Below are 26,972 nucleotides of genomic sequence, written 5' to 3'. Positions count from 1 at the left end.
CTTCTCTGTCAGCTGAAAACCCTGTCTTTAAACCTATTGACATGATTGGCCAGGACACTGGTCCCAGCACAGTTCCAGTGGGACAACCCTAATGGATTTTTTTAAAATCAGGTAGGGGATGTGGGTGTCTCTGGCTGACCAGCCTTTATTACCCAGCCCTAGCTGCCCATGAGCTGAGTAGCTTGCTCGGCCATTTCAGAGGGCAATTGAGATGCAAACACTTTGCTGTGGGAATGTCATGCAGACCACGTGAGGATGATCAGATTTCGTTGTCGAAAGGACAAGTGGACGGCACGGTGGCTCAGTGATTAGCAGTCCTGCCTCACAGCACCACGGTCCCACGTTCGGTTCCAGCCTCGGGCGACTGTGTGGAGTTTGCACATTCTCCCTGTGTCGGCCTGAATTACCTCCAGATGCTCCGGTTTCCTCCCACAATCCAAAGACGCACAGGTCAGGCGAATTGGCCATGCTAAATTGCCCATAATGTTAGGTGTATTAGGTCGAAGGAGCTGGGTCTGAGTGTGTTACGCTTTGGAGTTTTGGGCGTGGACTGGTTGGGCCGACAGGCCTGTTTCCACACTGTATGGAATCTAATCTAAGGGATTGGGATTTTTGTACATCAGCAATGGTTTCATATTTGTTTATGGATTGTTGATTCCAATTTTTAAAATTATTGATTTTAAATTCCACCATATCTTATGATGGGATTCAAACCTGCCTCCCCTGAGCATTAGCTGAGCTTTTGGATAAATGCCCTAACAATAATGTTGCCAGGCCATCACTTCACCCGCTCACTGGTTGCTCATCCCTGAGCACTGATACATGAAGCTAAACCCATTCTTCCAACATGATTGTGTGATACTGAAGTCTTCCAGCACTCTGGTGATAACACTCAGTCTCTCTCCATGTGGTATCCCTCTCTGTGTGGGTCTAATTGCTGCCTCTGACAGTGTCTCTCGCTCTTGCAGCTGCTCCAGATCCTTAGCCAACAGAATTCTCCACTCGAGAGAGACGCAACAGCACAGGTCAGGGATGGAGTTTGGGATTTTCCAGATTTCTGTGCGGCTCATTTCCATTCGCCTTTTGTAACCCTCACTGCATCAGTCTAATTTCCCATTCTGTCTATTTCTCTGTCTCCTGTAGGTACTCAGGAAGTTCCTGACCTAACAGACTTCCCAACTGTTGTGTGTCTCATCCATCACCTCATGGAAGATGGTTGGTCAGCCAAAGAGACAAAGGGGAGGGGGTTCTTGAGCCTTCAATAAATCCTGCAGTTAGGTAAGATAGCTTACAGTGCACAGAGCAGAGAGCAATGAGTGGGCTCCAAGCATCGGCTAACAAGACATGGTATAGACACAGTGCTGGATGGGGAGCACAGTATAGACACATCCCAGGCTCAATCACTACATCTACTTTAATCTATGTTGCACTGAGACAGCATCGAGAGTTCAGAGTTATCAATCCGGTCCTGCGCTGTTTTATTGAGCATCAGGATAACAGAGGTTAAAGCAGACCTCCGACGAGAGGTTGGGAATGCTGCCTGGGGTCTTTCTGTTCTGTGTTCTCTCTCCAACATTGTACTAAGACTCACTACTCTGCAACACTGTACCTATGGCATGGCTTGTGCACCAGTATCTTCAGTCATTTTTAACTCCTATAACAGTAGTTGTCCCTGTAACCTACTCCTTTCCCGATTAGTCCCTCCAAATATTTGAGATGTACTGCACTCCAGATTACCATCCCTATCGCTGTAACATGCTTCAGTGTCTACAACATGCCTTATTTTGGTACACTAATCCACTTTAACTGGATACAGAGTGATACAGCACGAAAACAGAACCTGTGGTCCAACTCCTCAATGCTGCCCATGTTACCTAAAGTGAACAAGTCTCATTTGCCTGCATTTGGCCCTTATCTCTTCAAACCTGCTCCCCTCCATGTTCCTGCCCAAATGTCTTTTCCATGTTGTAATTGTTCTTGTTTCTCCCATGTGGCCCTGGCAGTCTGTTCTGTCTGTGCACCATCCTCTGTGGATAATGTTGCCCCTCAGCTCCCTCTTTAAATTCTTGCTCTCTCACCTCACGTTTATATTCTCTAGTTTTGGACTCACCTACCCTTGCTATTCACCATTCTTAGGCAACGCATGGTTTCGTAAAACTTATAAGTTCACTCAGTGGCCTCCTCTGCCCAAGGGAAATATTTAGGAAAATGTTACAAATATCACCAACGTATGTAACAAAGTGCAGGCCAAATGTCTTTTCCCCACCCTGTCCACCTGTGATGCCACTTCCAAGGAACAATGTAACTGCACCCCTTGCTCTCTCTCTCTCTGTCTCTGTTCGACAACCCTGGCCAGAGCTCTTCCATTAACTGTGTTAGTCCTCCATGGTTTCTCTTAACAAAATCCTAACAGCTGAATTAAACTCCATCTTTCATTCCCAAGGAGCGGGCAGGTTTTGCCCCTTTCTCTTTTCAGGCCATTTACATATTGATGGGGAGTTTCTGGAACACAATTCCCAATTTCCTCCCTTGCAAACACTGAACACTGGCAGTTCCAGTCTAGGTTTGGAAAGTTTAAAAACCCTACCATAACAGCCCTATTATTATGTTTGATATTTAAGATCTCCGGACATATTTGTTCCTCAGTCTCCACCGTGAAACAATGAGCTGCCAGTCCTGCCCCTCCCTCAGCTGTGTTTCTGTAATCACTATAATCTCCCAGTCCCATGTTCAAATCCATGCCCTGAGTTCATCTTCCTTAGCTGTCATGCCACTTGCATTGAAATAAATGCAATTTAATAATCAGTTTTCCCCCATTCCCTGCTATTTTTGCCTCCCTTTCTGCTGAAATTGCTGGCTTTAACTTGTGTACCAGCCTCAATCTTCTTTCTGGCCTTACGACAGTTTAAGGTCGAACAGCCTGCCAGACTAGGTTATATCCTCTCAAGCAGCTCTAGCAATTCACCCCACAACGATATGGGTCCCTCTCCCGCTCCCAGTTGAGGTGCCTTTTTCACTCTGTCTCCATGTGCTGACACTTTCAGGGATTTATGGATTTGTCCTCCAAGGTCCCTGTATTCCTCAGTACTCTGCAAAGACCTACCGTTTATTATGCCTGTACTTCGCTTATCGTACCTCCCACAGAGTGTTACCTCACTTCGATCAGAACTAAATTCAGCTTAGATTATCATCCAATCGACATCGGACTGCAGACGGAGACCATCCTCCTCACTGTGAACAACACCCTCACCTTTCATGTCATCTGCAAACCTACTCTTGTTACCTTCTGCTTTCACTTCAAAGTTACTATTTGACAGAATAACCAGCAATGGTTCCTGCACAGATCCCTGTGGTACACCCACTGGTGAAAGTATTCTATCTACGAATTTTGCATCCAATTTGCCAACTTGCCTTGGAACCCAGTCCTTTTGGGCCAGCCTTCCATTTTGGATCTTGTCAAAGGACTTATTCAAGTCCATGTCAACCACATCATCTGCATAGCCCTCATCAATATACTTAAGCACCATGTAAAAAAAAAACTGAACTGAATTCCTTCCTACAGTATCTCCCTCTGCCAAATCCGTGATGACTTAGGATCCGAGTTGATCCTTGCCTTTGCAAGTGTTGATTCATCTTCACAATTGTTTCCAATAATTTCCCTCCCCCCTGCTGTCAGACTGCTCTGTAATTCCCTGGCCTACCCCTGCTGCCCTTCTTGAACAAATGAACCACATTAGCTATCCTCCAGTAATTTGGCACTTCACCTGTTGCCAGAAAAGCATTAAATATATCCACCAGGGCCCCAGCAATCTCCTCTGTTACCTCCCATAGCAGCTTGGGATACATTTCATTAGGCACAGGCGATTTCTCCACATATTTATGCCTGTGAAAATATTTAGTACCTCCTCCTTGTTGATTTTAACATGTTATAGAACCTCACCATCCTGTCTAAAATCCCTGTCTACAATGTCTTCCTCCTGCATGAATACAGATGGGAAGTATTCATTGAAGACCTCACCTACTTCCTATGGCTCCATGCACAGAATGTTCCTTTGGTTTCTAATAGGCCTCACCCTTTCCTCTAACCCTTTTATTCTAACTATACTGACAAAGTACCTTGTGGCTTTTCCTTCATAGTTTCTGACAAGGATATTTCACAGCCATTTCTAAGGACCCCGTTGCACTCCCTATATTTTTGAATGGCTTCACCTGGTTTTAATGCACTGTGTTTTCTTCATCAAACTCATGATATTGCTTGATCTGTATTCGCTGGATTTGCTGCCTTCACTACTCCCTCTTCATGAACGCAATGGGATAGGGTCCTGTGAAATGAGTATCAGGCGTTAGGTAAGAAGTTAAAAAGCAGGACCTCAAGGGCAGTGATCTCTAGATTACTCCTAGTGCCACATGCCCCAGTGAGGATAGACAAAGAAAGATAGGCCGGGTGGATGTATGCCTGAGGAGCTGTTGGAGGGGGTAAAGTTTTCAGTTCTTGGATCATTGGGATCTCTTCTGGGGTAGAGGTGACCTGTATAAGGAGGGATAAGTTAGACTTGAACCAGAGGGGTGCCAGTATCACTGCGGGGAGATTTGCTCATGTTACCCTGGGAGGTTTAAACTAGTTTGGCATGAAATTGGGACTCTGATTAAGAGAGGGACCATCGAAAAGTCAGGGGAAAATACATTAGCCATCGAGAGCAAGTTTCCTCTTCAGGATATCCAGGGGCACAGACGAGAAAGGGAAAAGACTTCTGGTTTAAAGTTCATTTATTTCAATGCATGAGGCCTGACTGGTGAGGCAGATGAGCTCAGAGCATGGATTGGCTCTGGGGGCTGGGATATTATAGCTATAACCGAAACATGGCTGAGAGAAGGTCCGGACTGGCAGCTCTGTGTTCCAGGATACAGAAGCTACAGGCGGGACAGAAGGACAAGTACTTGAGGAGGGGAGTTGACCTTTTGATAAGGGAGAACATAACACCAGTACTTAGACAGGATACGCTTAAAGAGTCGTCAAATGAGGCCACATGTTTAGAACTTAGAAACAAACCAGGGGTGGTCACTCTGTTGTGACTGTATTATAGACCCCCAAATAGCCAGCAGGTACGAGAGGAGCAGATGTGTAGAGACATTGGAAATACCTGTCGGAATAATAGAGTAGTATTGGTTGGAGACTTTAATTTTCCCAGTATTGACTGGGTCACCCACAGGGTAAAAGGCCTGCACTGAGTGCAATTTGTCATATGTGTCCAAGAACGTTTCCTAAATCAAGATGCAACTATAACAAGGCACAACTTTACTCAGGTGGGTGCAACACTGGACCTCCTCTCAGAAAACGTGGTCGGGCAAATGACTGAAGTGTCTTTCAGAGAGCACTTTGGGTCCAGTGACCACAACTGTCTTAGTTTTAACATAGTTATGGAAAAAGATCAGACAGATCCACAGATTAAGGTGTGAAACTGGAGCAGGGCCAGGTTTGTGGCCATTAGGCAGGATCTAGCAGAGGTCGATTGGGTGAATTAAAAATAACACAAAACCAGGTTATACTCCAACAGGTTTATCTCAAAGCACCAGCTTTCAAAGTGCAGGTGATCATCCGAAAAGATGAAAACTTAAACTAAACATGTTTAGTATTACATTCCATGGCACTGCAATCCTGTTGCTATAAATTCTGTGCCTTATGATTGTGCTCCACAACCACCTGATGCAGCAGTGATCTGAAACCTAGTGCCTCCTAATAAACCTGCTGGACTGGAAGCTGGTGTTGTGTGATTTTTAACTTTGCCCATCCCAGTCACCACCGGCTCCTCTACATCATGCTACCGTCAACTACGTGAGTCTGTTTGAAGGGAAAGGAATGACTGGCAAATGGAAGCCTTTTAAAAGTGTGATATAAAGAATCCAGGGCAAATTTGTCCGTGTTAGAGCGAAGGGAAAAGCTGGCAGGTTTAGGGATTCGTGGCCTATGAGGGATATTGAAGTTCTGGTCTGGAAAATGAAGATGGTATGCATTGGATTTAAGCTTTCCATATCTACCTTACCTACCTCACCAGACTGATTGAAACAATCAATCTGTGAACACCATACAATCCTCTGAGGTTCCTGCAACATTCCGATCTGTAGAACCCGTTCTAATGCCTGTGACTCTCCCAATCCAGCTCCTATAAGATTCCCTATCTGTGTGACATCCAACCGTCGCCAGCACACACCCTGTCAATGCAAGCTCTTGCAGTCTCTCTATTTATCCGCCCATCTCTGTAACCTTCTCCAGCTCTTACAGCCCTAGCTGTATAAACGTCACCGTCCCCTACAACCCTTCCCCACTTTGACCAACTGAAAGAGATTAGTAATGCTCCCTTATCTGTGAAACTGTCTCCAACCAAAATTGCCCTTGTTATCTCCTGGAAAATCTGTCTGATTCCACATCCTCCATGTCTAAATAACCTGCACAACCTAAACCTTCCTGAATCTATAAACACCTACTGTCACGACTACCCTCCATAAGTCTGTATGTTCTTCCCATCTGTACAACCGTCTTTATCTCTTTCATCTGCTCCGGTCCCGAAACAATCCCTGTCTGTGTAAACCTCCCCAACCTAACAACATTCTTATCCCTGTAAAGTGCTCAACCCCTCCCAATCTTTTTTGCTCAGTGAAACCCCTCCAGCTCTCCACATCTCTGCAGGGTCCTGCAGTTCCACAAAACATCCCTCTACGTGGAACTTCCACCAGAGACCACTACCCACCATATTTCTAATTCCCTGCTGATCCCTCTATCTCTGTTCCCAGCTTCAGTCCCGACAACCCTACTTCCATTTACAACATCATCAAGTCCTTGAAATACTCCAGATCTGAGGAAACTCCAGCAGACATTGTCACTCCCTCATGATCTCTGACTGCCTACAGTGATTTGAAACTTCTGCAATTCAATTACATCTCCAGTCCCCGTGCCCCTGCCGATCATGGTGAACTGCTCCAAACCTCTCAACCCTCCCTGCCTGTGTTCATCATCAAGTTGATACAACTCATCTCATGTCTGTAGTGCCCTGCAGACCCTACAATCCTCCCCGTTTTTGTGAATTCTGCCTATCACTATTACTGTCCCTATCTGTGTAACTGCCTCCAGTTACTACAGCCTCTTTACTGCGTAGCCCCCATCAGACCCTAAAGCCTTGTATCTATGTAACCTCCTTCAGGTCTATATCCTCCAACTTGCTGAAACCTGCTGTCACCATTGCAACCCCCATTATTACTCAACATTGTTTCGTCTTTAAAACTATCCCGATCAGTATGATCTCCTCCACTGCGTACAACACTCCCAGTCTGTGCAATGGGCGATGCGTGGTTTTATAAAAGGGGAATTTTAAAAACAATCTGTTGGGTTCTATATTTTGTTGTGACCATAATAGGCAGTTAAGGGTGGGGGAAGCTCGTAGCGGTCGAAGTATCTTTGAAATTTAGGAAGCATTTTGATAAGTTTCAACAAAGGCTAAATATTATCTCGGGAGAGAATAAGGACCCTGAAAGGTCAATGAGGTTGTCTGTGTGGAATCACTGCTGATGGGGGAGATCCAAAACAAATATTTTGCATTTTGATTTACTTTGGAGAAAGACAGGGAAGCTCGGGAACTTGGGAAAATACAGAGTGATGTATTGAACAGAGTTCACATTGGATAACAGGATGGTTTAAAATGAAAAAAAGTTGATAAAACCTTGGGACATGGTCGGATGTATCGCAGCGCTCTGTGAGAAGCTCGGGAGGAATTTACAGGGCACCTCACAGAAATATTTGTATCATCAACAGCCACTACAGACCAGTGAGACTGATGGAAGAGATGGGTAAATTGTTGGAGGAGATTCTGAGAGAAAGGATCATCGTGCATTTGGAAAGGCAAGGCCGAATCAGCGATAGTCAGCATGGCTTTGTGCACGGCAAACCATGTCTCACAAACTGGATTGAGTATTTGCGGAGATAGAAAAGTGATAGATCAAGGCAGAGATGTGGATAATGTCCACATTAACTTTAGCAAGGCCTTTGACATGGTTTTTCATGGCAGACTGGTTAATAAGTTTAGATCACTCATAACCAGGGATCACTCACCAACTGGATACAAAATTGGATTGACGATAAGAGACAGGGCACGGTCATAGAGAGTTGCTGCTCAAACTGAAGGCCTGTGACCAACGGTGTGTCATGGGGTTCGGTGCTGGGTCACTGTTGTGCATCATTTATATGAACGGTTTGGATGATAATACAGGAGTCATGGTTAGCAAGTTTGTAAGTGAGACTGGAAGTGGTGGTAAACTGGACAGTGAAGAGGATTATCTGAGAGTGGGCCAGTGAGTTTAGGAATAGCAAGTGGAGAAATACACAGTCTTGCACTCTCGTAAAGCTGACCAGAGCTGGACTTGTACAGTCAGAGACCCAGGGATGCAGGTAAAAGGTTCTTTGAAAGTGGTGTCACAGGTAGACAGGTTGGTGAAGCAGATGTTTGGGATGCTTACCTTCATTGGACAGTGCATTGAGATTAGGAGTTGGGATGTCATGTCATGTTATATCTATACAGGACATTAGTGAGGCCACCATAAAAATAGTGTTGATTACCTGGAAAAACTTAACTGATTCACGCCTGTCCTTTAGGGAAGGACATCTGACATTGTTACCTGACATCTGACACCATGGCTCACGTGTGACTCCAGACCCGTAGCAATTTGGCTGACTCTGAGCTGCCCTCTGGGAAATTAGCTGTAGGGCAATAAATGCTGACTCAATCAGTGACATTCTTATCGAATGAATGAATACATTAAAAATACGTGTCCCTCCCTACCACTGCAATTCCCTCCAGCGCAGCAATCCGTACTGGATTTGTAACACCGTTCAGTCCCTTGTCTCTCTCTGTAACACTGTCACCACCTCCAGCACCTTTACCTCACCCTGTTCCTATCATCTGATTAAACCCTGACAATGTTTCCCCTTCCTACTGCACTCCTCCTGCTAGTTGACCCACAGCGATCCCTTTAACAAATACTTCCATATTTATAAAGCATTGGCTTCTTCAGAATTGTTAGTTTTTTTTTTATCTTCTGCGCATCGCTTAATGAAGTCTGGTAAATCCTGGGAATTACTGAGCCAAGACCGTCCAAAGTGGGGGAGGAACATTGGGACGGCGTCGATCAGCTGGACACTTGATGTGGGGAGAAAGGGGAATCCAGGAGAAAACAGCACAAGGAGCGCGCTGTCACACCAGCGTCCCACCCATCCCTATCCCACGGCCACCTTCTGCCCCAAGTGTGGAAGGCCACATCGGTCTGTACAACCAACCACAGACTCCCCTGAGAGTGGGAGAGAGTCAGCCTCGTTTGTGATCCACCGCCAATGAGATGGCGAGATAGGGAAGTTGAATCCCTTTTCAGTTATCCTAGTGTCTTTGTTACAAATTCCAATAATTCCCTGTCCAATGCCATGCCTCACAATGTAATGCTGTAAAGGGGCCTGAACACTGCCCTTCACCTTCTGTGTTCTAACTCTTATTACCCAGAATTTGGTTTCCTATTGATTGATAATCTGAGGCCACATATAATCCCATTGTTAACCCTAACGATGAGAGTTCCCCATTCTCCTTCCCACTCTGCCTGACTTTCCACAATGTTGTGTAGCTGTGAATATTAATGTCCCACATTTTGTTCACCCCTGTGACCTCGTCTACCTGAGGGTAATAAGATAGAAATCACAGTCACACGAGCATATCCCTTATTACAAATGCTTCGTGCATTCAAATTACGAAATAATAATTTACTTTTGAAATCGCAAATTCCTGTCTCAAACATATCTGCTGATGTATAGTTTCAGTTAAACTTAGTCTCTTCCTGTTTCTTCCTGTTTTTCCTTAGCCACATCCCCATGCTTCAATATTTGAACATTTCTCTATGGAATTGGGATTTTCCTTTCAGCTGAGCCCTGTCCCTCCTTGTCTATGTCAGTTTAAAGAACTCCACATTGTCCTGGTCATATGATTGACCAGGACACTGGTCCCAGCACTGTACCATCTCAATAAAATAGCTGACTCCTCCATGAGTACTGGTAGCAGTGCCCACTGCATCAGACCCAATTCTTCTGACACCATGGTTTGATCTTGAAATCTTCCAGCACTCTGGTGATATCACTCAGTCTCTCTCCATTTTGTATCCCTCACTGTGTGGGTCTAATTGCTGCTTCTGTCAGCGTCTCTCACTCTTACAGCTACTCCTGATCCGGAGCCAAAAGAATCCTCCGATCCACAACAGTACAGACCAGGGATGGAGACTGGGATTTTTGTGATCTCTGCTGGACTCAGTGCTACTCTACATGAGTCATCCTCACTGCATCAGTCTACTTTCCCATTCTGTCTATTTATGTTTCATGCAGGTAATCAGGATGTTTCTAACTCCTGTCTCATCCATCACCTCATTGAAGACGCTTGGTCAACCAGAGAGAGATGGAGAGGGAGATCTGGAGCCTTCAGTAAATCCTGCAGCCGGTAAGATCAACCATAGTAAACAGCACAGGGTGGGGTTAGTGGCCTTCTTTATTCAGATCTGGAACACAGGACAGAGATACAGAGCTGGGCAAGGAACAGCAACATTCTAGTCTTAATGTGAGGGCTCTGCTGTACTGGAACTCCCTGAGACTGCACAGGATGTCCCAGGCATCAGTCTTGGCACATACTCTATTAGTGATCTCTGTATTATACTACATTCCCGATAATCCTTCCTTTATTTGGAATCTCCTCTAGTACACACAATGCTGTCTGTCTCTGTCAGGTTCTACAATCCCTGACACCCTAATCCCTCAAATTCTCCAGTAGATACTAAATTCCTTCATCCCTGTAATTGCCGACCCCTGTCTATCCCTGTAAGCTCCTCCTACCAATGCCACCCTCCATGTAAATGTGTTTTGTCTCGAACCTCTCCCTGCATCCCTATCTGGGTAAACTTGTCCAGCTCTTACAACCCTTCCTTACGTGTGAAAAAAATCGTAACCTCCTTATTGTTCTACTAGTCTTCGATCTTAATCTATTTAAACTTCACCCGCTCCCCACCAACCCTCCCGACCACAGAAACTTCTTTCATTTTGTGCAACCCTCCCCATTTGTGTAACTGTCTCCAACCCAGTAACCTGGCATTCTCCATTGCTTCCTATCTCTGCAGCCTCCAGAACCTAGAAGCCTTCTTATATCTGTAAACATCTGCAGTCACTACAATCTTCCATATCTCTGTCAATATACACAATATTCTCCTACTGAAACACTCCCTGTCTGTGCCTCTCAGTCTTCCTGCCTTTCCCTATATCCATCCCTATCCCTATCTCCAGAATCTAATCCAGCTCCCTCTACCTCTGTAAATTCCTCCAATCCGCAAACCCCTTTGTCCCATGAACATTATTGCCCAGATTTAGCTCCAAAATCCTCGACTCCCTGTAAGCCTCCCTATTTCTGTAAACTCTATCCATCTGTTCAACCCCCCACTACTGAGGAATGACACACTGCATTCGCCATAAGGCAGATGGAATGACAGTGAACAGACATGCTGGAACCGTCATTCTGGAGATGTACCTGCAGAATGACCATCGCTGCGAAGGGAATATTGAAGGGTTGTTGGGATCTAAGCAGGATAGGCAAAAATCCAACAAGTTGTGAAGAAAGGATGAGGTTAATGCATTAATGAGATAGCCACGTGGAACTGAAGATCAAAATTTGGAGTCTATTTGGATGGAGTTGGGAATGAACAAGCAGCAGCAGCAATCATTGGCTGGAATTCTTTTAAAGGAATCAACCAGTGTTGGGAATGTCAATATGGTTACAGTCAGCACACTGAATGTACTTGTAGCAAGGGCAGTGCAGTAACTGTGTGTGACAGTGGTCTCCATCCCGACTGGATAACTAATGAGTATCAGGGCTGTAATTGATGGAATCCTGGATTGGATATGAGATGGTTTTCTATAAAATCATATCAAGGAGCCATCAACAAAATTGTCTATTGGAGTTCAAATGCTGTGTAACAATAAATATCAAATAGTCCCATTTTAGAGGAGTTTTGTGAGGAAAGACCCATAGTGTTATAATGCAGATATTGCGTTCGAGTTAAGACCATAAGATGTCGGAGCAGAATGAGACCATTTGGCCCATTGAGGATGCTCTGCCCTTCAATCAGATCATGGCTGACCTGAACTCTCCAACTCTACTTTCCTGCCTTTTCTACAAAACCCTTGTTTCCCTGATCCATTAACATCTGACCATCTCTGCTGTCAATATTCTTAATGACCCATCCTCGACAGCTCCCTGCAGTCAGGAATTCCCACAGATTCCCTACCCTCTGAGTGAAGAGATTCCTCCTCATCTCCATCTTAAATGGGTGAGCTCTTGCTGGGATTTTCTGCCGTCTGGTTACACATTCTCACACAATTGAAACGAAAGGATGTGACAAATGTAATTATTGCATATGATATGAAAATTGGTGGAGTTGGGGTGAATGAGTAAGGAGATCCAAGATTGCAGGAGGTTACTGATCAGTTGGAAAGATGTGCAAAGAAATGGCAAATTAAGTTTAATCTGTACAAGTGTGAGGTCATGTCAAATTCAAGAAGAAAGTTAGGATACTGAGGGACATTGATATACAGAAGGATCCTGGTGCACTGAGTGGTAAGGTCCTAGGGAGTGTTACTGAACAAAGAGACCTTGGAGTGCAGGTTCATATTTCCTTGAAAGTATAATCCCAGGTAAATAGGATAGTGAAGAAGGTGTTTAATCTGCTTGCGTTTACTGATCAGAGCACTGAGTAGAGGAGTTAGGAGGTCATGTTGTGGCTGTACAGGACATTGGATAAGCCACTTTTGGAATATTGCATGCAGTTCTTGTCTCCTCCCTATCGGAATGATGTTGTATAAATTGCAAGGTTTCAGAAAAGATTTACAAGGATATTGCCAGGATTGGAAGATTTGAGCTAAAGGGAGAGGTTGAATGGGCTGGGGCTACTTGAGGCTGAGTGGTGACCATATGGAGATTTATACAGTCATGAGAGGCTTGGATAGGTTTAATAGACAAGGTCTTTTCCCTGAGGTAGTCCAGAACCGGGCGGCCTAGGTTCAGGGTGAGAATGGAAATATATAAAAGGAACCTAAGGGGCAACTTTTTCAGGCAGAGGGTGATGCGTGAATGCAATGAACTGCTAGAGGAAGTGGTGGAGGATGGTAGAATTACTGCATCTAAAAGGCACCTGGATGGGTAAACGAACAGGAAGGGTTGAGGGGGATTTGGGCCAAGTGCTGGCAAATGAGACAAAATTATGTTCGCGTATATGGGCAGCGTGAACGAGATGGACTGAAGAGTCCGTTTCTGTGCTGTACATCTCTATGACTAAATGTTTTGCACTGTCCATTTCCAGCCACATACTTCACTGTTTCCCCTGTTTACCTTGGTCAATTCTCCTCTCAAACACATGTAAATGACTTTGGTTGTGATTGTAGGGTGTGCTTTATGGTCACTTTAAAAATCCATCATCTCACAGAATTCCACTACACTACAATTTCCCAGAGGATATCTCAGTGTGACATTGCTCCTTCACTCAGCTTCTTCACCCAACGGTCGATCTGAGATAGTCACGTCCCTGGCCATTTACACAATGTGTTATTCAAAGAAACAGTGACACAAACACTTGAAGAGGAGTTCGGAGAATATCATTTTTGACAAAGACTGAAGTCTCCCAAAATGATCACATTGCCTTTGCATTACACAGGAATTCATTGGAAAGTGTAACAGTGTTGAGCAATGAAATGCTGTCAGGCAGCCTAAAAACTGTTCTCCTGCTTGTGTATTTGACACGTGTTACTCATAATCTGCAGTCAGGCTGAATCAGCTGCATAATCTGATGCCAAATGCTTTCTCTGTAATGTCTTTGTTACCCATTACTGTCAGGGTTACCCATCCTGCACTCCCTGAGACCACTCAAGGATGGGTACTTTTGAATATTTATGTTCCACCTTTTGCTTCTCCTTTAACCACATCTTCCTGGTGACTAAATCTTATTTATCTCTGTGTCACAAGTCTATTACCTTATTGCAGATACTTTGTTCATTCCTAAAAAGAACATTGTAATTGACTTTTTCCCAGATGTCCTATCACAGCCTAATTCACTGATGTAAAGTTTTAGTTAAACTCTGTCTCATCCTGTTCCTTTCTGTTTTTCTTCAGCCACATTCCATGCTTTTCCAATGTGTCCCCTTTTCTCTTTGGATTTGGAAAGCTCCTTTCACCTGAACCCTGTCCCTGCATCTTCTCTGTCAATTAAAGCACTGTCCATAAACCCATCGACATAATTTGCCAGGACACTGATCCCAACTATGTTGTTTTTAATTCACTCCATGGGATGTTGTTGTTTCCGGCTGGCCAGCATTTCATGCCCACCCTCGAGCTGCCATTGAGCCGAGTGCCTGGTGAGACTATTAGAGAAGGCATTTTAGAGTTAACCCCATTGCTCTGGGTCTGAAGTCATATGTAGGTCAGACCAGCTGCCTATCGCAGATTTCGTTCCTGAAAGAATATTGAGAATTCAGATGGGTATCCCTGCCACTGTCATTAAATTCTGGATGAACAGTCTAGTGAGAGTAACACGAGGCCATCCCGCCTGCCTCACTGATAGCTCCCTCATCCCTGGGCACTGATCCCAGTGCACCATGAATCAAAACCCTTCTTCTTGACCGTGGTTTGATCCTGATACCTTCCTGCAATTTGATGCTATCACTCAGTCTCACTCCATGTGGTATCTGTCACTGTGAGAGTCCAATTGCTACCAGTGACTGCAGCTTTTGTAGTTACTCCAGATCCTGAGCCAACAGAACTCTCCACTCCAGGGAGACGCAACAGCACAGACCAGGGATGGAGACTGTTATATTCCAGATCTCTGTGGTATTCAGCGCCATTCTCCCCGTGCAACCCTAACTGTATCAGTCTCATTTCCCATTCTGTCTATTCCTCTGTCTCCTGCAGGTACTCAGGATGTTCCTGACTCAATAAACCTCTCAATTGCTGGGTGTTTCATTCATCAACTCTTTGAACGCAATTGGTCAGCCAGAGGGCAGGGAGATCTGGTTTCGTCAATAAATCCTGCAGCGAGGTAAGATCACTCAGTGAACAGAGCAGAGGGAATTTAAGGGCTCGAAGTTTAGTCCGGAAGACATGACACAGATATAGTGTTGAAGGGTGAATACAGAGCATGATGGGCACAGACTCAATCCATACTCTCTTGTTTACTTTCATCACTGCTGTACTGAGCCTTCCTATGTCAATATAGGAAGTTGACAGTTATCAAACCAGGCCTGTGCTGTCTTAGTGAGGATCAGGGCAACAGGGGGAAAAGCAGGCCTCCATTAAGAAGGTGGTATTAATACCTGTGGTCTTTCATTTCTATATTCCCCCTCTCAAACTGTCTCTTGTCGTGTGATAGAGTCATACAGCAAGGAGACATACCTTTCGGTACAACGCATCTCTGCCAGTGTCTTGAATGCTTGTAATTCCCAGAAAAGTTCCAATTTCTATGACCTCCACCCCTCCCATAATCCTGCTGTTTACTTGAAACCTACTCCAATGCTGACGACCCTCCCTATGTGTAATTTGCTCTAAACTCGGTAACGTGCCCAATCTCAGTAACCTCATCCTGCACTGAGTACAATAATCTCTATTTCTCTAGTTTTCCACAATAATTACTGTCCACCCTGTCTCTGTAAAATCCTCCAGCCTGGACCAAAATACCAACCTGTGTACTTTCCCCAAGCCCCAAGAGAACATGATATCACTGGAACCTTCTGCAGGCCAGATCACATTCCTGCCTCCTGGCCTATCGCACCACATGACCTCTGTAAACATCTCCCATCCCGACCGAACTCCTTATCTGTGTAAACACCTCTCGACCCTTTTCCAGCTACAACAACACTTCCCATCTCTTTATGCTCCTCCCTGCCCCTCAAATACTCTCTCTTTGTGTAGCTCTGCAGTTTGGGGTGGTTCAGTGGTGAGCACTGCTGCCTCACAGCGCCAGAGACGCAGGTTCAATTCCAGCCTCGGGTGACTGTCTGTATGGAGTTGGCACATTGTCTCCGTGTCTTCATGGGTTTCCTCCCACAGTCCAAAGATGTCCAGGTCAGATAAATTGGCCATTCTAAACTGACCGAGCGTTAGGTGCATCATTCAGAAGGAAATGGGCCTGGGTGGATTACTCTTTGGAGAGTTGGTGTGGACGTGTTGGGTCGAAGTGCCATTTCCATATTGTAGGGAATCTCATAAAATCTGAACTCTCCATCTGCGTTCCATATTAATGACCCGAAAAATATCCCTCTAACAATTACACAGCTCCAAACATCCCAAACTCTGTAAACTACGACAGCTCCAACATCCCTCCTTATCGGTGCAACCTCTTCCTGAAAACCTCTCAACATTTGGAGACCCCACAATCCTCCCTATCTGTGTAATCCATCAGGTCCCTGCATTCCTCCCGACCTGTAGAACCCAATCCAATGCCTGAGACTCTCCCAATCCAGTTCCTGCAAGACTCACTATCTGTGTAACATTCTCCCGTCACTATCACCCACCCTGTCAATGTAAGCTCCTCTAGTATCTCCATCCATCTAATCATCTCCATAATCTTCTCCAGCTCTTGTACCCGATCTAGTAAGTGTCACCCTCATCTATAACCCTCCCGTCGGTAGGAACCGTTCCACAGATTCATCACCCTCTGGCTGAATAAATTCCCCCAGATCTCCATTCTAAAGGGTTGGTCCTTCACTCTGAAGCCGTGCTCTTGAGCCCTGGTCTCTCCAGCAGTGAAAACATCTCCCCACCCCCGTCCACTCCATCGAGGCCCCTCAGTAATCTGTAAGTTTGAATGAGATCCTGCCACCACCACCTCTGAAAATTCATCAAGTACAGACGCAGAGACTTCACCAGCTTCTCATATGACAAATATTTCATCCTGGGCTCTTTCTTGTAAAACTAGTTCTTGTACCCCTTCACATCCTTTGTCCAGACTGTTAATGTATAATATGTACAGCGTGTTCCCAACACTGACCTCTGCGGAGTTCTCCTCGTCACCAGTTCCCATCGTGAAAACGACCCCCCTTTATACCTACTCTGTCTTCTGCCAAACAGCCAATCCTCTACCCATGCCAAACATGTTGTTTTGAAACTGAAATTTTATTTCACAAACCCTGCTGTGTTTGTTTTCCTGTCTGGCTGTGAATAAGCAGAGTGGATAAAAGGGAGGAATGGTTTGTCGGGGTTTTCAGAAACCTTTCAACAACGTCCCACTGAAGATGTGGATAAGCAAAATTGGGAAATGTGGGATTGGAGGGAAAGTACTAGCATGGATTGGGAATTCTTTAACAGAAAACTAAGTGGGAACAAATGGATTAGTGCTTGACCCCCAACTATTCACAAAGGGATTCGATACATTTGATGGATGCACAAAATCTACTGCTTCCATGTTTGTTGCTGACACAGAACGAGATGGGAATGTGGGTTGTGTGGAGGAAGCAAAGGGGATATGAACAGTCCATGAGTTCCCCTTGTACAAATTCATTGAGGTGATGTGGCCATCACTTGCTTGGGCATCATTACCTTCCCATCTGAAATTACCTGGAGAAGGTGGTGGTGAGCTGCCTTCCTCACCCACTGCAAACATTTAGGTGTAGGGACAGACACAGTGCTAGGAGGATGGAGCGTGGCTTGGAGGGCGCCTTGGAAATGCTGAAGTTACCGTGCACCTGCAGCTCCTGTCCTTCAATGGAATAATGGTTCCGGGTTTGTGAAGTGGTGCAGAAAGGGCCTTCCTGAGTGACCTCAGTGCTGCTTGTAGATATTTTATTTATTTATTCACTCGTGGTTATGAACATTGCTGGATGTATTGTTGATTTGGAGTTGTCCCTGAGAAGGTGGTGGGGAGCTGCCTTCCTGAACCACTGCACCAGCTGTTGGAACTGTTGTTATCTGTGTCCCCTTCAGCAGGCGCTACATCACTCCTCACGTCTGTAACTGCATACAGACAATGCAGCTCTTCTTGTATATGTGACATCCTCCTCTGCTGACAACTCTTATTGTTCATCAGAATGTCTCACCACCTCCATTCCTATCTGTGCTCGTCATCTCTCAAATTTCTTTATTCTTGTTTAAACTTCTGATCACCAAAAACCTCTTCCTTTATAAATTTGTAACTCCTCAGTATCTGTAACTCTCCATATAACTGTATTCAATGAACGCACAGGTTCCCTTCCTTAAATCTCTGTGAATTGCAGCGGCTGGTTGTGCTAAATTGGTACTTTTCATCCTCCTCATCCATCTTAGCTCTTCCAGCCGCTGCAATCCCACTATTTAGAATGCTCCCATTCTCTGTACCTCCTTATTTTCTGAGGGTCTTTGAAAACCACGAATGCTTCAAACATCTGTAAAGCCCCAGTTACTGCGAGTCTTCTAACTCTGTAACATCCAACAGTCTCCAGTCCCTTACAACACTTCCTGGCTGTCAATTTGAATTTGTTGAAGTCTTCACATCTCAGTAAGCAGCTCACAAAAAGACCTTTAGACTCTCCAAGGCTCCATCACCAACAAGCCACCATCTCTCTACTTCTTTTGCTTCCCTCAGTGCCTTCAACCCTCCCTGTATCTTCCAGTAACCTGCTTTAGACACTGCAGGTCTGCCTACCTCTCCAGATAACCTGTTCCATCCCCAACAGCTCCCTCAAACACTGTAACACCCTCTGCTCTGTCTAATCCTTCTCTTTTCCACTGTCGTCCAGGCACAGCGGCGATCCTGTGAGGGACCAGTGTGCAATGGGATGTTATACATCTCAGCTGAGGCTTGAGGCCAACCATTACCTGGAAGTCACAGAGGGAGAGAACCTGACAGAGAGCACCACAGAGCTGGAGAATGTTAATCAGCAGCGAGGATCGAGGCCGACTGGGACTGGGAGTTGGAGAAACAGCAGAGCAGGAGATGTTTAGGGCATGAGCCCTTCATCAGGATGGCACTGGTGTATACATTTTTTCATTCTGTGATTCAGAGGACATTGGGAAGCGTACTGACTCATGCAAGCAGCACTCTACATAGCATTGCAATGGAAACAGTGAATCCGTTGGTTGAACAGGGTGTAGAAAAGTTGATAAGAAGTACAGACTGATTGAAGTACAAACATAAGGATAGATAAATGACCGGATCAGATGGGTATACCCGAGGTTACTCCAGGAAGTGATGGGAGAGGTTTGTGTGCCTTTGACGATAACCTTGGCATTGTCATTGTCCACTGGAGTAGTGCCAGATGATTGGAGGATGGAAAATGTTATTCCCTTGTTCAGGAAAGGGAATACGGATAACCCTGGGAATGACAGAACTGTCAGTCTTACATCAGTGGTGGGCAAAGTAATGGAGACGTGTCTGAGAGGCAAGATTTACAAATACTTAGAAAACCATAGTTTGATCAGAGACAGTCAGCATGGCTTTGTGAGGAGCAGGTCATCCCTCAGAAACCTTATTGAATTATCTGAAGATTTGTAAAAAAAACACACTGATGAAGGTAGACTAGTAGATGTGGTGAACAACAATTTTAGCAAGGTTTGATAAGGTTCCCTATTGTAGGCACATTCAGAAAGTAAGGAGGCATGGGGAACAGGGAAATTTGGATGTCTGGATTTGGATTTGGCTGGCCCATAGAAGACAAAGGGTAGTAGCAGATGGAAAGTATTCAGCCTGGACATCAGTGACCAATGGTGTTCCACAGGGATCCGCTCTGGGACCTATGCTATTTGTGATTTTTATAGATGACTTTGATGAGTAAGTGGAATGGTGGATTAATAAGTTTGCCGATGACATGAAGATTGGTGGAGTTGTGGAAAGTGTGGATGGTTGGTATAGGTTACAAGAGGACATTGACAGGATGCAGAGCTGAGCTGATAAGTGGCAGATGCAGTTGAACCTTAAAATTGTGAAGCGATTTATTTTGGAAGGTTATATTTGCATACACCACACAGAGTTAAAGGCAAACTTCTTGGCAGCGTGGAGTGACAGAGGGATCTTTGGCTCCATGTCCATAGATCCCACAAAGTTGCCACCAAAGTTGGCAGGGTTGTTCAGAAGGTGTATGGTGTGTTGGCCTTCATTAACAGGGGGATTGAGATTAAGAGTGGCGAGGTTAATGCTTAGCTCTATGAAGCTGTAGTTCAACCGCACTTGGAATATTGGGTTCAGTTCTGGTTGCCTCATTATAGGAAACATGTGGAAGCCTCAGAGAGTGTGCAGAGCAGATCTACCAGGATGCTGACTGGATGGAGGACATGTCTTAGGAAAAAAGGTTGAGAGAGCTAGGGCTTTTCTCACTGGAGCGAAGAAGGATGACGGGTGACATAATAGAGGTGTTCAAGATGTTCAGAGAATAGACAGAGTGGATAGCCAGAGCCTTTTCCCAGTGCAGAATTGGCTATTAACAAAGGGCATAACTTTAAGGTGATAGGAGGAAGGTTTAGAGGAGATTCTTTATTCAAAGAGGTAGGTTCTTTATTCAGAGAGTGGTGGGTTGGCGGAATGCACCACCAGCGGTGGTAACAGTGTCAGATATATTTTGGATAGTTAAGAAGACTCTTGGATAGGTACATGGGAGTTAGGACGTTGAAGGTCATGTAGGTTAGTCTGATCTAAGAGTAGGATAAATGGCCAGCAATACATTGAGGGCTGAAGGGCTCTTACTGTGCTGTACTGTTCTGTGTTCCAAATTTCACTCAGTTTGTGCATTCTCATTAATTGGTAATTGTTTGAGGGAGTGATGTGTGCGAGGGAGAGAGGTGTGCAAGGGAGTGCGGTGTGTGAGGTCAGGGAGCTGGGGTGGGACGTTAGACCAAGACTTCCAGTTTTGATGTGCATTGTTACCTTCACCTAAATGCCAGCACCATATGCGTGGTTACCCAGACCAGACAAAATCCACCAGGTTCAGTTATTAAAACGATTCTTGGCTTGCTGTTTGCTTCTGATTTCTTAAGATACATTCTGTTGGATGACCTATGAATTAGTATCTGACCAACCACAAACATGTACAGTTTTATTTTGATACTGTTGAATATGAAGGTGCATTTATTGGATACAGTTTCAGAGGGTTCACTGTGAGACAGAAAATGCTGCAATAGACTGCCAATTGTGAACATTTTCACCCAGTGTCTGGTCCACGTGACAAATGTATGGCGTCTGGGGGACATGCAAGATGTCATCACCATAAGTAACTTGTGTGGTGTGATTCTGAGACTCCATGTCCATACATCTGCTCCATGGGCCAGGCTCTGACTGAGAATAAATTTGTAAGACCTGGTTCCTCGTCAGTCGCTGGTATCTAATTTAGACAGCATTTGTACCTACACTGAGAGCAGTGATAGCCTGTTGGCTCGTTTCCTACTGCTGAAGGTGGATTCCAAATGGTTCTCTGTGAGGGAATATTTGAATTGCTGCCCTGACTCAGGTTGGAAACTCTCTGGACAGATTCAGGAGCAAGCCAGTGTTTCACCCAGTGTCACAGGCAGCTGTGAGGTCCAGGAGCACTGTACCCGAATTCAGACATTTTGGAATCCACTTTTAATGTCAGTCATAATGCAAAGTGATGGGTTTACTGACCTGAACAATGATCAGGAGTTTGCCATGTTTGTGAATTGGGAAACAATAAGATATGAGCTACAATTATTCAACTGCACAATAACTGCACCATTTCTGAAAACAATTAAGTTGATTCTACATTGATGGAATTAAATGATAAACACCAAACAACCTTTTATGATACAAAAGTAAATAATGCACTTTTTTTTTGCATCGAAAAAGAACATATTGTCTGACTATTTTGGTGATCACAATTACACATTGAATCTCAGTATTCAAATGCATACAATGTTGCTCTATCATTTGCCAAGTGGTTGACCTCTGACTGATTGCATATTCAGAGTGAGCAAATGATTGAACAATCAAATCGACGTATCATTCTTACACATTTAAATATAATCAATCGATTTAATTTCTCACTAAATTGTGTGACCTCCAGCTATTTGCCAACAATTCTATTAGTTTTAAGATAACAATGGAAAAGGACAGACAAGAACTTAAATTTGAAGTTCTAACTTGGAGAAAGGACAATTTCGACGTTATTAGGCAAGAACTTTTAAAAGCTGATGGCGGCAGATGTTCGCGGGGAAAGGGATGGCTGGAAAATGGAAAGCGTACAGAAATGAAATAAAGAGAGTCCAGAGACAGTATATTATTTTTAGGGTGAAAGGAAAGGCTGGTAGGTATAGAGAGTGCTGAATGACTAAAGAAATTGAGGGTCCAGTTAAGAAAAAGAAGGAAGCATATGTCAGGTACAGGCAGGATAGATCGAGTGAATCCTTAGAAGAGTATATAGGCAGTAGGAGCATGCTCAAGAGGGAAATCAGGAAGGCAAAAAGGCAACATGAGATATCTTTGGCAAATTGAGTTAAGAAGAATCCAAAAGGAATTTACAAATACATTGAGGGCAAAAGGGTATATAGGGAGAGACTAGAGCCCTCAAAGATCTGCAAGGTGCCTTTGTGTGGAGCCGCAGGAGATGGGGTAGATACTAAACGAGTATTTTGTATCAGTGTTTACTCTGAAGGCATGGGCGATGTAGATATACAGAGAAATAGATGGTAACATCTTGAAAAATGTCCTTATTACAGAGGAGGAAGTGCTGATGTTTTGAAATGCATAAAAGTGGATAAATCCCTGGGATCTGTTCGATCAAGTTTCCCCTACAACTCTGTGTGAAGCTAGGCAAGTAATTGCTAGGCCTCTTACTAAGAGACGTGTACCATTGATAGTCACAGGTGAGGTGTCAGAAGACTGGAGGTTAGCGAACGTGGTGTCACTGTTTAAGAAAGGTGGTAAGGACAAGCCAGGGAACTATAGACCATTGAGCCTGACGTCAGTTGAGAGCAAGTTGTTGGAGGGAATCCTGAGGGACAGGTTGTACATTTACTTGGGAAGGCAAGGACTGATGAGGGAGAATCAATATGGCTTTGTGCGTGGGAAATCATGTCTCACAAACCTGTTTGAGTTTTTTTTACAGAGTAGCAAAAAAGGATTGATGAGGGCAGAGCAGTGGACGTGATCAATAAGGACTTCAGTAAGGCATTCGAGGTTTGTAAGGGTAGATCTCGTGGAATACAGGGAGAACTAGCCATTTTGATACAGAGCTGACTTAAGGTAGAACGCAGATGGTGGTGGTGCAGAGTTGTTGGTCAGATTATTGGCATGTGACCAGTGGAGTGTCACAAGGATCGGTGCTGGGTCCACTACTTTTAGTCATTCATATAAATGATTTGCATGTGAGTAAAAGAGGTATAGTTAGCAAATTTGCTGATGACACCCAAATTGGAGGTGTAGTGAACAGCGAAGAAGGTTACCTCACATTAAGATGGGATTTTGATCAGATGAGCCAATGGGCTGAGGAGTGATGGATGGATTTGAATTTAGGTAAATGCGAGATGCTGCATTTTGGGAAAGCAAATCTTAGCAGGAGTTATACTCTTAATTAGATTAAATTACTTACAATGTGGAAACAGGCCCTTCGGCCCAACAAGTCCACACTGCCCCGACGAAGCGCAACTCACCCATACCCCTACATTTACCCCTTATCTAAGACTATGGGCAATTTAGCATGGCCAATTCACCTGACCTGCACGTCTTTGGACTGTGGGCGGAAACCGGAGCACCCGGAGGAAACCTACGCAGACACGGGGAGAACGTGCAAACTCCACACAGTCAGTTGCCTGAGGCGGGAATTGAATCCCGGCCTCCGGCGCTGTGCTAACCACTGTGCCACCGTGCCACCCGTAAATGGTGAGGTCCAAGGGAGTGTTGCTGAACAAAGAGAACTTGGAGTGCAGGTTCATTGTTCCTTGAAAGTAGAGTCACACAAAAATAAGACAGTGAAGAAGATATTTGGTATGCTTTTCTAAATTGGTCAGAGCATTGAGTAGAGTGGTTGGAAGGTCGTGTTGCGGCTGCACAGGAGGTTAGTTATGCCAATTTTGGAATATTATGTGCAATTCTGGTCTCCATCCTATCGGTAGCATGTTGTGAAACTTGAAAGGGTTCTGAAAAGATTTACGTGAATGTTGCCAAGGTTGGAGGGTTTGAGCTATAGGTGGAGGTTGAATAGGCTAGGGATATTTTCCCTGGAACGTTGGAGGCTGAGGGTTGACCTTAGAGAGATCTATAAAACCATGAGGGGCATGAATGGGGAAATAGGCAAGCTATTTTCCCTGGTGTGGGGGAGTCCAGAACTAGAGGGCATAGCTTTAGGTTGGGATGGAAAAATGTAAGAGTTACCTAAGGGGCAACATTTTCACACACAGGGTCGTACGTGTATGGAATGAACTGCCAGAGGAAGTGGTGAAGGCTGGTACAATTGCAACATTTAGCTGGCGTCTGGATGGGTATATGAATAGAAAGTGTTTAGAGGGATATGGGCTGAGTGCTGGCAGGTGGGACTAGATTGGGTTGGGATATATGGTCAGCATGGACGAGTTGGATGGAAGGGTCTGTTTCCATGCTGTACATCTGTATGACTCTGTGTCTGAAATTTAGCAATGACAATAATTTGACATGCACTACCAAATAAATAAATGATCTATATTATTCAATTGTAGCATACAATAAGTTGAAAACTTGCAATGTTTAGAATGAATGATAAAGAACAAAGAGCATTCCAACACAGGAACAGGCCCTTCGGCCCTCCAAGCCTGCACTGATCCAGGTCCCCTATTTCCTAAACCTGCCACCTATTTTCTAAGGGCCTGTATCCATCTGCTCCCCACCCATTCATGTATCTGGCAGATACATCTTAGATCACACTATCGTTCCTGCCCCTGCCACTTCCGAGCTTCCCACATGTATCCCTCAGGCCCTAAACCTTTCCCTCTCACTTTGGAACTCAATTACAAGGGGTCATGAATTCACAATTTGTGGTAAAGCTTCTTGGTATCTACCCTGTCCATCTCTCTCTTAATTTTGTAGACCTCAATCAGGTCCCCCCTCAACCTTTTTCCTTATAATTAAAATAATCCTAATCTACCCAACCTCTTTCCATAACCAGCACCCTCCATCCCAGGCAACACCCTGGTGAACCTACTCTGCACTCTATTTAATCATCCACATCCTTTTGGTAATGAAGTGACCAGAATTATATACAGTATTCCAAATGCGGCCAAACCAAAGTCCTAAGCAACCGTAAAATGACCTGCCAGCGCTTGTTCTCAACAAGTGATCCAATCACGGAAAGCATGCTAAATGTCTTATTGACCACTTTACTGACCTGCATTGCTAGATTCAGGAAACAATGAACAGAACACTCAGATCTCTCTGTCCGACAATTTTCCCCAGGACTTTTTCCATTTAATGTACAGTTCGCTGTAGAATTGGATCCTCCAAAATGCTTCACCTCGCATTTGCACAGATTGAACTCCATCTGCCATATCTGTGCCCATTTCTCCAATCTATCTATATTCTGCTGCATTCTCTGGCAGTCCTTTTCATTATCTGCTACTCCAACAATCTTGGTATCTTCTGCAAACTAAGAGAAAGTGAGGACTGCAGATGCTGGGGATCAGAGCTTAAAAATGTGTTGCTGGAAAAGCGCAGCAGGTCAGGCAGCATCAAAGGAGGAGGAGAATCGACGCTTATGCCCGAAACGTCGATTCTCCTGCTTCTTTGATGCTGCCTGACCTGCTTCGCTTTTCCAGCAACACATTTTTTATCAACTGCAAACTTGCTAATCAGGCAAACGATACCTTCTTCCAAATCATTAATATATATCATAAACAACATTGGTCCCAGCACGAATCGTTGTCGCAAACCACTGGTCACAGGTCACCATTTTGAGAAATCCCCTTCTTTTACTACTCTCTGTCTCATGTTGCCCAGCCAGTTCTCTTTCCATCTCGATAGAACAAACTGAGGCCCATGCGACTTCACCTACTCCATCAGCCTACTATGGGGAACCGAATAAAACACCTTACTTAAGTCCCTCAGTAGCTTCTCCAGCAGCTTCCCTACCACTGATGTCAGGCTCGCCGCTCTATAATTACCTGGATTATCCCCGCTGCCCTTCTTAAACAAGGGGGCGTCATTAGCAATTCTCCAGTCCTCCAGGACCTCACCAATGTTCAAGGTTCCTGCAAAGATATAATTTAAAGCCCCGCTTATTTCTTCTCTCAATTCCTTTAGTAACGTGTGGTAGATCCCATTCAGATCTGGGGGCTTGTCTACATTAATACCTTTTAGAATATCCAAAACCTCCTCCCTCTTTATGTCGACTTGACCCAGAATACTCAAAGATCTATCCCTAATCTCAACATCCATCATGTTCCTCTCCTTTGTGAATACAGATGCAAAGTACTCGTTCAGAATCTCACCCATTTTCTCTGACACAACGCATAACTTTCTTCCTTTGTCCTTGTGTTAGCCAAACATTTCTCTCGTTACCCGTTTGCTCTTTATATATGAAAATAAAGGCTTTGGGAATTTTCTCAACCCTGTTTGCTAAATATCATGACCACATTTAGCTCTGTTAACTCCTCAATATTTACTGTGAAATGTGGTTAGTGTAAAGAAAATAAAGATTTGTTTGTGCAAGTGGGAACTCAAACCTTTGCAAAGTGTTTTGTGTCAAAACATGTTTGAAATCCGTCTCAGTGCAAATAAAAAGCATGGGAAGAAACTTCTTGGGAAGAGTAATTTTCAGCCACTCTGCCCCAAAAGTACTTCTGAGGTTGAAAAGAGTGAGGGTTTGTAACAAGGGCACAACAGTAACTATGGGTGGTTGAACATGCAAATTTACTCAATTAATCAACTTAACAGTGATAGCCTCGAATAAAGATTGATAGAGTGTATGAGAGAATATTTCTGCG

Source organism: Chiloscyllium plagiosum, unplaced genomic scaffold (genome assembly GCF_037043375.1).
Source record: "Chiloscyllium plagiosum isolate Xiang-an unplaced genomic scaffold, Cpla_swu_hap1 HiC_scaffold_33, whole genome shotgun sequence".
NCBI lineage: Eukaryota > Metazoa > Chordata > Chondrichthyes > Orectolobiformes > Hemiscylliidae > Chiloscyllium > Chiloscyllium plagiosum.
This window is presented reverse-complemented; position numbering follows the sequence as displayed.